Consider the following 13,125-nt stretch of genomic DNA (forward strand, 5'->3'; position numbering starts at 1 on the left):
TCCTGATACTTCTAAAACATATTCCAGTTTATTTTTTCCATCTTCAGAAACTACATAACCCATGTTTCTTTGTTGGGCACTATTAATAAAGGTCACTATATGTTTTTCATATTCTCATCATTTTTTTCTAATCTTCCTCATTCTACTAAACACTCTTAAAAACACATTTTCCAAGTTCATCATAACTACTAAATATCTGAAAGCTTGCTTAGTTTAAGAACAGTATCCCCAGTAGGATGAAGGGTTAATTTGCTATTTATTGGATATTCAAAATGGAATGAAATTTTCTTCACTTTTCCCATTTTTACAATTTGCCTGAACATTTATAAAACTATTTATTTTATTAGGTACAGTACATTAACCTTACAAACATGCTAATGACTGAAAATCTGCTGCCTCGGCAACTTCTCTGAATAGAAAAATTATTTCTCTTTATCAGAGAGATTTTAATTATATATTATTATTTCCTAAGAGCACCTCCTGTTCCAAACTGATGCAGTCTTCAAAATGCAAGGACTGTTCAGTGAAAAATAAGAAACAAAGTAGAACCTGTAGCTAACACCGTGGCTGCAGACAGAGGTCATGTTCAACTGCACATTTCTATCTGCTGACCTCTCCAGCTCTCTGATCCTACGGGTCAATGGTCATTGACTGTTAGCAGAGGACAAAGAAGCAGTTTTATTCTTTGAGTGCCATTAAGACCCCAGGTCTGATGGTGGATTCTTATGTAGGGATATTACCAGCACAGATCTAGGATAAGATCACTCTATTTCAAGCAATGCAAAGGTTAGGATTATTCTTCCTAGCCATGGCACAAAAAAAAAAAACAAACAAAAAAAAAACACCAAGTGAAATCAAATGCTCAAAGATTTCTCTCAAAGCTGAGAAATGAATGATGTTATTAGGTATGACATTATGTGTTCCTTCAGTAAAACAAATCCCAATTCAGTCATTCAAGGGACACTTTCTGAGATCATGATAACCTCTTAGGATAGCCTGCTTAAATTTGAGGTGTGGGGGAGGGCTTTTTATGCTGTGTCTGGCCAATACTTTCACCTACATTAGTCTCCTACTGGGATAGCTGTGATGAAGGGCATAGGAATAGCCCACAGTTGGAGCAATTATTCTGGCCCTGACTATGGCTTTGGCAGGGTGATGATGAACTGCCACTCTCAGTGGCTGCTTTGCTCAGAATAAATCCCCAGATGGCTTTATTTTTAGATTTGGGATGAGATTCCAAAAGATAGCATTTTGTCCCTATTTCCATGGTGCTTATGGCTGAAAGAGATGGGAGCAGGGTATTCTTAACTGCCTCAAAAGTTGTTTTGAATGAGTTAAATTTGACCAGATTAGATAAGAGCTACCAATCACTTAGTACTTTCTACATGTCAATCATTGTGTTAAACTCTTTACATGCATGATCTAATTTAGTCTCACAAACTTAACACAATCTACAGTGTCTCCCAAGACAGGCGAAAAGAGGTGAATTATCTGTCCCAGAAGAGTTGATGCATCTTTATTTCCTGTAGGACAGGCCACACAGTACTTAAAAATTTCTGCTATTTTTTTCCCAACTGTCCTGTTCGATGCTGGGCTGTCAATAGGACATTCTATATTTAGTTTTCTGAATCTACAAATTAAATGCCAACACAATCCATTCAGAGTCATGTTTCTATACACCTGGGTTTATTTAGCCTTGAGGGAAAAAGTTGCAGGTGACCTTTCTTTATTGTGCTTACCAGACTCAAAATACATATAGTTAAAGTAGCTTGACCAGATCAGCTCAGAAAGACAGATATAACTGCCTCATAACAGGCCAGAGTTATGTTGGCCAACACTTTGTTTTCCACTACAATTCTAGAGGGCCGTTTTGGGTTAAGTATGCACATGAGAGGTGTGTGTGTGTGTGTGTGTGCACATGTGTGTGTACCTATTGATGTATGTGAAGTATGTCTGTGAATGAGTGTGAATGGGGTGTCTGAGATGTGAATATTGTTAACATCTCCTTTGTTGACTTCTTTCTTTTCTGCATCTGAAAATGCTACAAAACAGGTTTTATTATTTCTTCCATTCGTTCACTTTCCACAGAAATCTCAGGTTGCAAGAGGGAGGTTCTGATATAGACTGAAGTTGGTGAATTCTCTGTAATGGTCAAATATGGATGAAAAAGTTGAATGTACTATAATAATTTATCTCTGAAAAATAAAAATGTCTCTTTCATATATATATTATGCATAATGTTCTCTCTCTGAATACACATGCATATATACATACACATATTACATATATATCAGTTAAGTTTGCTTCAACCTGAAGAGTCAATAATTCTGGAAAAATGCAAATTCCATAGTGAGGTATAGGAAAAGATTTATAATATAGATTTTAAGAATCACTTACAGGAAAGAGAGAAGAATAGCATGGTGGTCTAAAGCATCCTGGAGACTTAATTGGCTTTAGAACCCAACTTCATCACTTGCTAGCTATGAGACTGGAAAAATTTTGCCTAAGCCTCAGAATTCTCATATGCAATAGCAGAGACAGTAACAGTTGTTTATAGGGTCATTGTAAGTCTTTTTGGAGTAGTGTTAACTATAAGCACACTGTTGTACAGCAGGTCTCTAGAACATTTTCATCTTGCATGACTGAAACTTCATTCATTGAATACTATCACTCTCGTTCCTCCTTCCCCCAGCCACAGGCAAGCACTGTTCTACAGTTGACCCTAGAACAACATAGGTTTGCATAGCGTGGGTCCACATATATAGGAACTTCCTTCAATAGTAAATACTATAGCATTACTTGGGCTTCCCCTGTGGTGCAGTGGTAAAGAATCTGCTTGCCAATACAGCAGATGCAGGAGACATCTGGGTTCAGTCTCTGGGTCAGGAAGACCCCCTGGAGGAGGAAATGGCAACCCACTCCAGTATTCTCACCTGTGGAATTCTATGGACAGAAGAGTCTGGTGGGCTGCAATCCATAGGGTCACAAAGAGGTGGACATGACTGAGCATGCACACACAGCAGTACTACATGATCCATATTTGGTTGAATCGGTGGCTGCAGAACTGTGGACATGCTAGAACCACATATATAGAGAGCTGACTCTAAGTTATAAGTAGATTTTTTTTACTATATAGATGGTCACTGTGCCTAATCCCTGCATTAGGTCAAGGGTCAATTGGATATTCTGTTTCTATGGATCTAACTACTTCAGAAATGTAAGTGAAGCAATGTAGTACTCGTCCTTCTGTGACTGGTTTATTTCATGCTTCAAAATGACCTCAAGGTTCAACTATGTTGCAGCCTATGACAAGATTTCCTTCTTTTTCATGGCTGAATGATGTCCCATTATATATATGTCACATTTTCTTTATACATTCAACCATTGCTGAACATTAGATTGTTCCCATCTCTTGTCTACTAACAATATTACTGCAATGAACATGGGAATGCAAATATCTCTTAGAGATCTTGACTGCAATTCTTTTGGATGCATATCCAGAAATAAGATTACTGGGTCATATGGTAGTCCTAGTTTTAATTTTCTGAGCAACCACCACACTGTTTTATCATATTAGCTAAACCAATTACATGTCCATCAACAGTGCACAGGTTCCAGTTTCCCCTCATCCACGCCAACACTTGTTTTTCTAGTTTTGTTTCTAATCGCCAGCCTAATAGGCATCAGGTTATATTTCATTGCGTTTTGATAATAATGTTGATCATTTCACATACATGTTCACCATTTGTATGTCTTTTTTGGAGACATGCCCATTTTAAATTGTTTTTTGTGGGTTTCTTTCTTTCTTTCTTTTTTTTTTCTTGTGCTATTTAGTGAGAGGGGCATGCTGTTTCCCACCTCCATCACCCCCACCCCCACAACCTGGGGCATTTATAATCTCTTCCTCCTCCTGGCATCTTTCTGTGGCATTGCAAATTACCTTGTTTCATAGCACCTAATGCACTGTTCCGGAGAAGGCAATGGCAACCCACTCCAGTACTCTTGCTTGGAAAATCCCATGGGCGGAGGAGCCTGGTAGGCTACAGTCCATGGGGTCGCTAAGAGTTGGACACGACTGAGCGACTTCACTTTCACTTTTCACTTTCACGCATTGGAGAAGGAAATGGCAACCCACTCCAGTATTCTTGCCTGGAGAATCCCAGGGACAGGAGCCTGGTGGGCTGCCGTCTATGGGGTCGCACAGAGTCGGACACGACTGAAGCAACTTAGCAGCAGCAGCAGCAATGTACTATTCTTGTCAGCATTCACAAAGCATCCAAATTCAACTGGTTCCCATCAAGGCCCAGGGTCAAGAGAACAGATGTCAGTCACTCCCAAAAGCTAGAATGACAGATGCATTATCCACTCCTCTGCTTCCCTCCCAAAGAAGAAGTCCTGAGTTGGTGCCTTTTCCCAATCATGATGAGCTGTGCCAGCCATGGCAAGTCACCCCACCTCTTTGTTCTCAGTGCCCTTCAAGAATCCAAACCACATCTGTTCTGTGGGCACTTTAGGTGGACAGAAACAGAAACTAGTCCCTTAGGCAGCCTTCTAACAAGGTGGAGCATTGGATATACTCTACTCTTTTCATTCTGCTGAGGAAGAAGTTCCAAGGTGGTAGATTCTTTCCCAGTGCAGAGCTGGATCAGCTTGGGAGAAGGGCTGATGCAGATAAAATGGCTAATCTGTTTCAATGCCATGGCTCTTGGCTTTGTATTCACCTGGGGTGCTGAAATTTCTTAATTGGATTCTGGAATTCTCAGAAAGGTATTTTGGTTCATATATCATTGTTAAATCAGTATTTCCCTGGGGCAACAAGGACTGGGACTTCTTTATTCTGTGATCTTGCCAATATCATTTCTCTCTTTTATTGAGATAATCTATGTGAAGTGCTATGCATAATTCTTATATGTAGTATATGTCCAATATGTTCAATTGGCTATTACTATTATCAGAATCATCTTCTTTTACTTTACTGAACATTTGAACTATTTACTGAACATTTGTACTATTTACTGAACACATCATGCTTCCATGTCTTATAACTTATGCCTGGAATGGCTTTTCCTTCCCTTTCCACTCAGTGAACTTCTACTTAGCTTTCTAGGAGAAGTCTTAATGTCATCATTGTAAATCACACACACACAAAACCTTCTAAAATATTCATAGCACTTTTTTCATTTTTACTTTAAAATCCATACCACATAGTATCATCATAGATTTAGATTTCAGCATTACCTGTTTTAGAACTTCTTCAGGAGAGGGGCACAACCTAAACTGATCTGTGTTTCTATTCCTGACACCTATCCTTTCTGTTTTCTGTCCATATCCAGCAAGGTGACTGGCATGAGGTGCTTGTTAAAGGTCTACCAAATGAATTGTATAGGGTAGACATGCTGTTTTCCTGGAGTCTCCAGGAAACCTGATTTCAATTTTACATTAGCAAGAAATAATAGTTTTATTCTTTCTTAATTTGAATTTTTTCATCTTGACTAAAATTCTCAGCCAAAACGAAATGTCAGTGGATTTGTTCTGGATGGCTCTAAAACAGTGAATGTATAAGCATGGCAAAGACAATGTTGACATTGAGAGGAAACTTACTGATTGCCCAGGGGCTTCACTGACGACTCAGCAGGTCAAGAATCAACCTGCAATGCAGGAGATGCAGTTTGATCCTTGGGTCGGGAAAATCCCTTGGAGGAGAAAATGACAACTCACTCCAGTATTTTTGCCTGAAAAGTCCCAAGGACAGAGGAGCCTGGCGGGCTATAGTCCAAAGTGTCACAAAGAATCAGACACGACTGAGCAACTGAGTACACACTACAGACTGCCCAAGCATTGTTGCTTCTCATTTACTAGAGGAATAAACTGACTTATCCAAAGTCACTTGGCATTTTAGAAAGAGTGAAGATGTTGCCTCACTTTGGTTCAGGTGGAAGGCAATCTTGAAAGATTATTTCATTAAATATTACCTATGCTGATGAAGCAGGACACATTTTCTCTTGTTATTTTTTTCTAAAATTCTTCACTGAATCTCTTAAGAAGGTATAATAGGAAGTCTCTTAGGAAGGTATAGCACCTTTTAAAAAACATTAGAAATTACCCATGAATAAATGTTGGCTCAAATTGATGTTAACTAGAAACCCATTTTAATTTATTCCTTGCAACTAAAATCCTTCTAAAACATAAAGTCCTACTCCTTCTCTGTTAGTTCTGTCCTGCACATAGACTCAGGCTAGGGAATCCCCTGATGTGGGTCTTACACCTCAGCAGGCCCTATTCTGGCCCTTCTCCTTCTCATGAGACAAAGAATCCATGGGACTAATGGGGCATGTTTTCCCACAGCCAGTATCTACTCCACAACCATGTTCTAGGTGTATGGGACTCCCAAATCCCCTGCCACATAGCTCCTAATCTGCTCCCTGGCTATCCTTGGGCTTCCTTCCCAGTTCATTCTTTGGAGGGTATACCATGTCTCAGGTTTGCGTATTTGTAAATTCCGGCGGTAGACAAGAGATGACTGTTTATGGGGAGTACCTATGGATCTTGGACACATGCGCCAGGGTGTCTGCACACGTGTTCAGAAGGCTGCCTGTACTATTAGACAAAGCCAAATGTAGAAAGAAGAGGAATGGGCTCTGAGCCAGGATCCAGGATTCAGCTCTTAACACCACCATATTCTGGCACAGAATTCTGAGGTATTCAAGAACTTTAATTCAGACTTGGCTTTTAATGCCTTTAAAAATAATTTTATAAGTTAGAGGATAGGCTTTTTTTAAAAAGCTTGATTTGTAGCTTTATATATATATATATATTAGGTTATGGGCATTTTCACTTTTGCTCCAGGGCCCAGCATTAGGGGAGGGCTTGCCTTCCTTGATAAGTTGTCATGAAATTGACTAGATTTGTTTTGATAATTGCAACCTGTACAATATAGGCCAGAGACATTGCCAACATTATATAGGGTAGTTAATGTGAATTGACCCTGAAACATACCCTGAAAGTTCTTCTTAATTAAACTTTCAGTTATTTGTTCATTTATTTTAAATTTTGCTTTTTATTCTAAAAGTGGAATGCTGCTGATTGAGTGTTCCAATTAATTGGGTCAATCAACATTTTTCTGAATAATATTATTTATGAATTGATAGAAGATGTTGACAGGCATAGTGCAGAAAAACAGGAAGAGATGCTGAATCAATGAGAGGGTCTTCATAAGGCAAACCAGATGCATTTAATCAGGCTTTGGGGACAATGGTAGATCCGAAGGCCAAAATCATGAAAGAGAACTGGGCAACATACATTATGAATGCATAAGATACAAAGAAAATCACAGAGAAGTATCACAGTACATCCTAGAATTCATTAAAAGGAAAAACTTGTGAGGGAATGTGTTGAACGCTGTGTGAGATGTATGAAGAAATGAGGAAAACAGGTGCCTGGAGATGAGCAGGTGCTGCCTCCATGGCCATGGGCAATGCTGTGCTAATTCTGGGCACTGCACTTAAGAAGCAACATGAGCACTTGAAACATGTTTAAATGACAGTGACTGGGATGATAATGACATCATCTTTTATACAGAGGGATCAAGAAAAGGTGTTGTTTTCTGATACCTGGAGGACTGCCACATTCAAGTGCTACTGAACTTCTTCACAGTCCCAGAGGACATAAGGGCAAAGGACAGGGAGTCACAGGGAAATGGGTTTTGAACAAGCATATATATATATAAGCAAATACCTAGCACTGGGAGTTCACCTAACACAGTTCCATCAGGACAGAGAAAATGAGTGTTGGGTTTACAGCTGGATCACGAATGTAATGGTTCTTCAATATGGTTGAACATCTGGTGGAGCCTTTTGAAAAAATAGGCATATTTTAATTCCCATCACCAGAGATTTTGATTTAGAAGGTTTTGCAGAAGTATGCTCCTCTGAAGTCCTGAATTGTTCCACAGGGGTGCTGATGTGCATTACAAATCAAGAGCCATTGCCTTGCTGTGAAATACAAGCTTTGGTACATGCTAAAACTTAATAATTTATTGACTCTGGACCTTTGCACTTACTGTTCTCTCTGCCTAGAACATTATTCTCAGACTCCTGAAAGTTTTGCTGCCTCATTTCATTCAGATCTAAGATAGGTCCATCTCCCATTCTCCCATCACTTCTTTCTGTTTTCTTTTCTTTCTTTTTTGTATTGCTCTTTATGAAATTTTATTTGTTTATCTCTCTATGGGTCACTTTGCCACTAGAATATAGGTTCCATGAGAACTGTGACTTTGTCTTATTCTCTGTTGTCTAGTCATGGCTTAGAATAAAGCCTAGGGAATCATAAAGGTTCAACAAATACATGTTAAATTAATGAGGAGAAACTTCATGAATGAGGGCTTGTTGATGATTGATGGTTTGCTTGACAGACTGAATGACAACTCACCCTCCTCCCCACTGGAGAAGTTATTAAAACAGATGCTAGACCACATTTTTTGAGGATGCTTTGGGGTCAGTCACGTATCACATGTAAGGCTGATCTCTAAAGTTTCTTTCCAGCCACAAAGATGACATAGGGGATGGTGAAATGAAGAGAAGGAGAGGACAGGCATAGAAGACGGCAGAATTAAGGAGGAACTCGAGAGCACTGGAGTGAAACAGCTTGCTGAGAAGCTGGCAATGGCAGCTGACTTGTTGAAATATTCACCACACTCTGAAATAACAGATGTTATTTGAGGGATCTGTGTGAGCATTTGTAAACTGCTGCTTTCTATGCCTTTCTCCTTCTCCCTGCATCTCACACACAGCAGCTTGCTGCCTGTCCATCCACTCCTAGAAGGTATTTTTCTTCTTTCACAAAGACAGAACTAGTGCCCTTCTACCTAACCGTGGTCATATACTATCCCATTCTTGAAGAGAAGCATCTGCATGCCTCCTGCCCTTAATTATTTGTCTTCGCCTTGTTCCTCTCCTGCCACTCACCCTTGCTCACTCTTCTTGGGCCACACCAACCTTTCTCCTCTTTCTTAAACACACCAGGCATGTCCTGATTTCAGGGTTTGGCACCGGTTGCACTCTTTGCCTAGAAGGTCTTCCTCCAGAGGCCACCTGACTCCTTCCCTCCCCTACTTCAAGTCTCTGCTCAAATCTCGCCTTCTCAGTGAGTCTGATTTGACAACCCTGTCTATAACAGCAATCTCACCCTCTCCACATATTTATGAAACCATTATCCTGCTCCATATTTTTCACTGTTCCATGTACTCCTTGCCTGATAATATGTTTTTAAATTTTATTTATTGTATCTAATTAGCTATCTGTCTTCCCACAACAGCTCCTCCTATTAGAACATTTATGAGGAGAGCAAAGCATCTTTGTTTTGTTTGAAGATGTATTCCCCATGAGCAGAGGAGTGTCTAGCACATAGTATACAAAACAATACATAATAAACATATGTTACATGGCAAAATGAATGAATGATGTGTTAAAATTAAATAAATCCAGGAAAGAGTTCACTTAACAATTTTCATCCAATGAAGCAACTTGGGAATCCCTGATCCTTTGGACTTCATAGCTTGTGTTCACATTTGTTTTCCTTCTTCAATGATTAATTTACTCAAAAAGCATTTACCACTGTGTATAGAAGGCCTCAATGAGTTCTTGAAAGAGGCAAAATCAAGAGAAGATAGTCCTAACTAGCTCGCAGTGCAGCTATGAAAAAACAATGATAAGAACGTGTGCATACTTGCATGCTCAATTGTGTCCAACTCTTTGCGACCCCACAGACTGTAGCTTGCCAGGCTCCTCTGTCTATGGGATTCTCCAGGCAAGAATGCTGGAGTGGGTTTCCATGCCCTCCTCCATGGGATCTGCCTGACCCAGGAATCAAACCCACATCTCCTATGTCTCCTGCATTGGCAGGCAGATTTTATACCACTGCACCACCTGGGAAACCCCTTATAATAAGAATATCCTGTGACTAAAGACTGTGGGTTATCAAAAAGGCTTGCACCACATTTCCTTTGCTAATATGTAAATGTGAAACATAAAATAACTTTATCACATTATTATATTTGTTTAATGGAAATCGGAGATTTGGGGGAAGATGGGAGCTTCTTTCACAATGTTAAGTGCATATTGTGAATCTCTGGATTTGTTTTATAGGATTTCTTAAATCCTGTAAAGTGATAAGTCATAAGACCTTGGGGAAAAATAGACATTGTGGCAACAGAGGGATTCCGGGAGGTGGGGGTGGGAGGGTGAGGAGAGGTATAAAGGGGCTGTTGGGGAGAGGGGTGTACAGGAGAAGGGTGAGAGAAAGAGGAAGAATGAGTCCAGAATATTCATAAACTTGATCCCAGGACGTATCAGTCATACTCTGTAACCATGGATCTCAGATCACAGGCCAGTGAAAGGAAATGGAGAGAAAATGACAATCCTGAGCGAATGTTAACGTATTTTCACTGAGGTGTTTGTTAAAGGCAGAGAGAAGAATACAAAGGCAAGGATTTGCAGTGTGAGAAGACTATTGTCATGAAGGTTGGGATGTTAATGTGCCTCTGTGCCCTGGAGAATCCCATGGACGGGAAGCCTGGTAGGCTGCAGTCCATGGGGTCGCACAGAGTCGGACACAACTGAAGCGACTTAGCAGCAGCAGCAGCAGTGCTCTATTTCACTTAGGATTTATTGGGCAGATTTTTGAGATTCTGCTTGTATATGACAGGAACTTGAACATGGCCTCCTTTTACCTGTAATAATATTCTACAAATATCTTGCCTGATTAATGTGGACTATGAATATAACCAGATGAAGGGGTGTCCCTAAGCCCCACCAGGAAACCCTCTTAATAATCTAGTGCCCCTAGTGGAGAGTAAAGGTAATTAATTAACTAAGGAAAGCATGGCAGAATAGTAAAACAAAACGTAATCCTGATGTCTGGAGGAGAACCATAGAACCATAGAACCTTCAAGAGAAAGGAAGGAGAGTCTATAAGCATCGGTGAGGGCTATAAACATGGACAAATTAATGAGGCTACATGGGACTGTACTTGTGATATTATCACAGACCTCAGGCCTCAATCCTCACATAGGTGGTATTTCAACTAATGATATTCTGCACAGAAGAAGAGTGGGTGAAAATGCAAAGAAATCCTCTTCTTTAGTCACACGGTGGTGGCTCTGAGGAGGAAACATCTAGATGTACTGAGAAGGTAGGTGAAAATACACACATGGCATTTGTTGTTGTTCAGTGGCTCAGTTGTGTCCGACTCTGCGACTCCATGGACTGCAGGATGCCAGGCTTCCTTCACCAACTACTGGAGCTTGCTCAAACACATGTCCTTTGAGCCCGTGATGCCACCCGACCATCTTGTTCTCTGTCATTCCCTTCTCCTACCTTCCATCTTTCCCAGCATCGTGGTATTTTCCTAATAAGTTGGCTCTTTGCACCAAGTGGCCAAAGTATTGGAACCTCAGTTTTAGCATCAGTCCAATGAATATTCATAGTTGATTTCCTTTAGGATTGACTGGTTTGATTTCCATGCAGTCCAAGGGACTCTCAAGAGTCTTCTCCAATCTTGGTTGAGAGTTAAAGAATTTGGTGTTCTGCAGAAGCTCAGCCATTGACTAGTTATGTAATCATAGATAAGTAAATTTTACCTTTGAAATAGGTAGGTTATAAATTCCTTTCCTACTAAAATGCTATGAGATTCTGACTTTGTTACATAAAGAAAAGTAATATAATAAAAGCAGAAAAGAGCTCATTCTGAGATACACAGGGCTAGGTCTATGACTCTGCAGTAAAAGCACTAAACTTCAAGAGAAATTAAAAGGACTAAGTGGTCCTCCTACCCCATCCCTACACCCCCTAGTTTCTTGAAATTCTATCCTTGGTGTCAGTCTTTTGTGATTAAGTATAATTTTATTCCTTGGTGGCACAATTGGTAAAGAAACAACCCACAATGTAGGAGACCTGGGTTCAATCCCTGGGTTGGGAAGATCCCTTGGAGAAGAGAGTGGATAATATGTGGTTGATTTGCTACCAGAGCAAGGAGAGACTCTCTTAATTATGACAGTCTCCTGGTCAGTAGATTCCTAGGGAGATCAGATGGGGAAACCCAGTCTACAAGAAGTTAAAGGAGAAATATATGAAAGAAGAAAACCTACTCCAATTAAATGGATTAGCATTTCTTATCTATATTTCTTAACTTTCTGTCACTGAGCAGCACACATACCAATAAAATGTTATGAATCTTTTGGTTTGAAGGGCTTTGTATACATCAAAATATTTCACTGGTGGCTTAAATCTCAACTTTTGCATTTTCCACTATGAGGGATGAGAGGGGATTAACAGTTACCTCTGTCTTCGGAAGTTTCTCCCCTTAAACACCATGATACCATGGGGCTTTTCCTGGCTTGTTTTTCAGGAGGTCAACTGGTCCTCTAGGTCTAGATACATAGGTTGAGAATGTAAGCCTGAAAAATCTTAAGCGCATATTCTGAATTATTTGCCTTACATTTTATAAAGACAAGAAGACAAAAAAATTATATCTTAAATTGAAGTGAGTCTCAGGTTCTTTAATGAATACTTCTTGCAGAAAGTGCGATAAGGTCAACATTGACTGCAGATGATGACAGACCCAGTTGGGTGTTATTCTAAATACATCACTTCCAGTATCACCCTTGGCAGCACCCCACTTCCTCCTTCCATCCTGGATTTCCCATCAGATATGGAGAGAACTCATTACTAACCAGGATGGGAGAACTGATGCTAACACCCACTGCAGCAGTTCAGTCAACCCCTTCATTACTCTTCCTTCTGGCCAAACTCCCAGCAGCCTCTGGTGAAAACCTTGGCCATGGAACACTGCAAATCCCAGGGCTCCTCACTAACACTTCACTTTTCATGGAGGTCATGACTAAGCCGAGCAAGACTTTCTTTGCCTGCCCCCAGCTGAGTGACCTGCTTTCACAGCAGCACCATTTCTCTAATGAGATTGTTTCACAAAGAGAAGAATGAAATCAAGTGTCAGGGGCTTGGATCAAAGTGATTCTTATGCTCTGAGGCACAGGGTCAGACTGCAGGTAGGAATGAGCTCTTGGACTAGACAGGATCCTGTTGAGAGCACCACCCCACCACCCTCACGTCT

At 40.3% G+C, this 13,125-nt stretch overlaps 1 protein-coding gene across 2 annotated transcripts in view; it reads right to left on the minus strand.

The window, feature by feature from the left end:
* Positions 1-13,125, minus strand: part of LSAMP (limbic system associated membrane protein) — a 701,079-nt gene that overhangs the window by 125,941 nt on the left and 562,013 nt on the right. The gene's annotated exons all lie outside the window — the stretch shown is intronic.

Source organism: Bubalus kerabau, chromosome 2 (genome assembly GCF_029407905.1).
Source record: "Bubalus kerabau isolate K-KA32 ecotype Philippines breed swamp buffalo chromosome 2, PCC_UOA_SB_1v2, whole genome shotgun sequence".
NCBI lineage: Eukaryota > Metazoa > Chordata > Mammalia > Artiodactyla > Bovidae > Bubalus > Bubalus kerabau.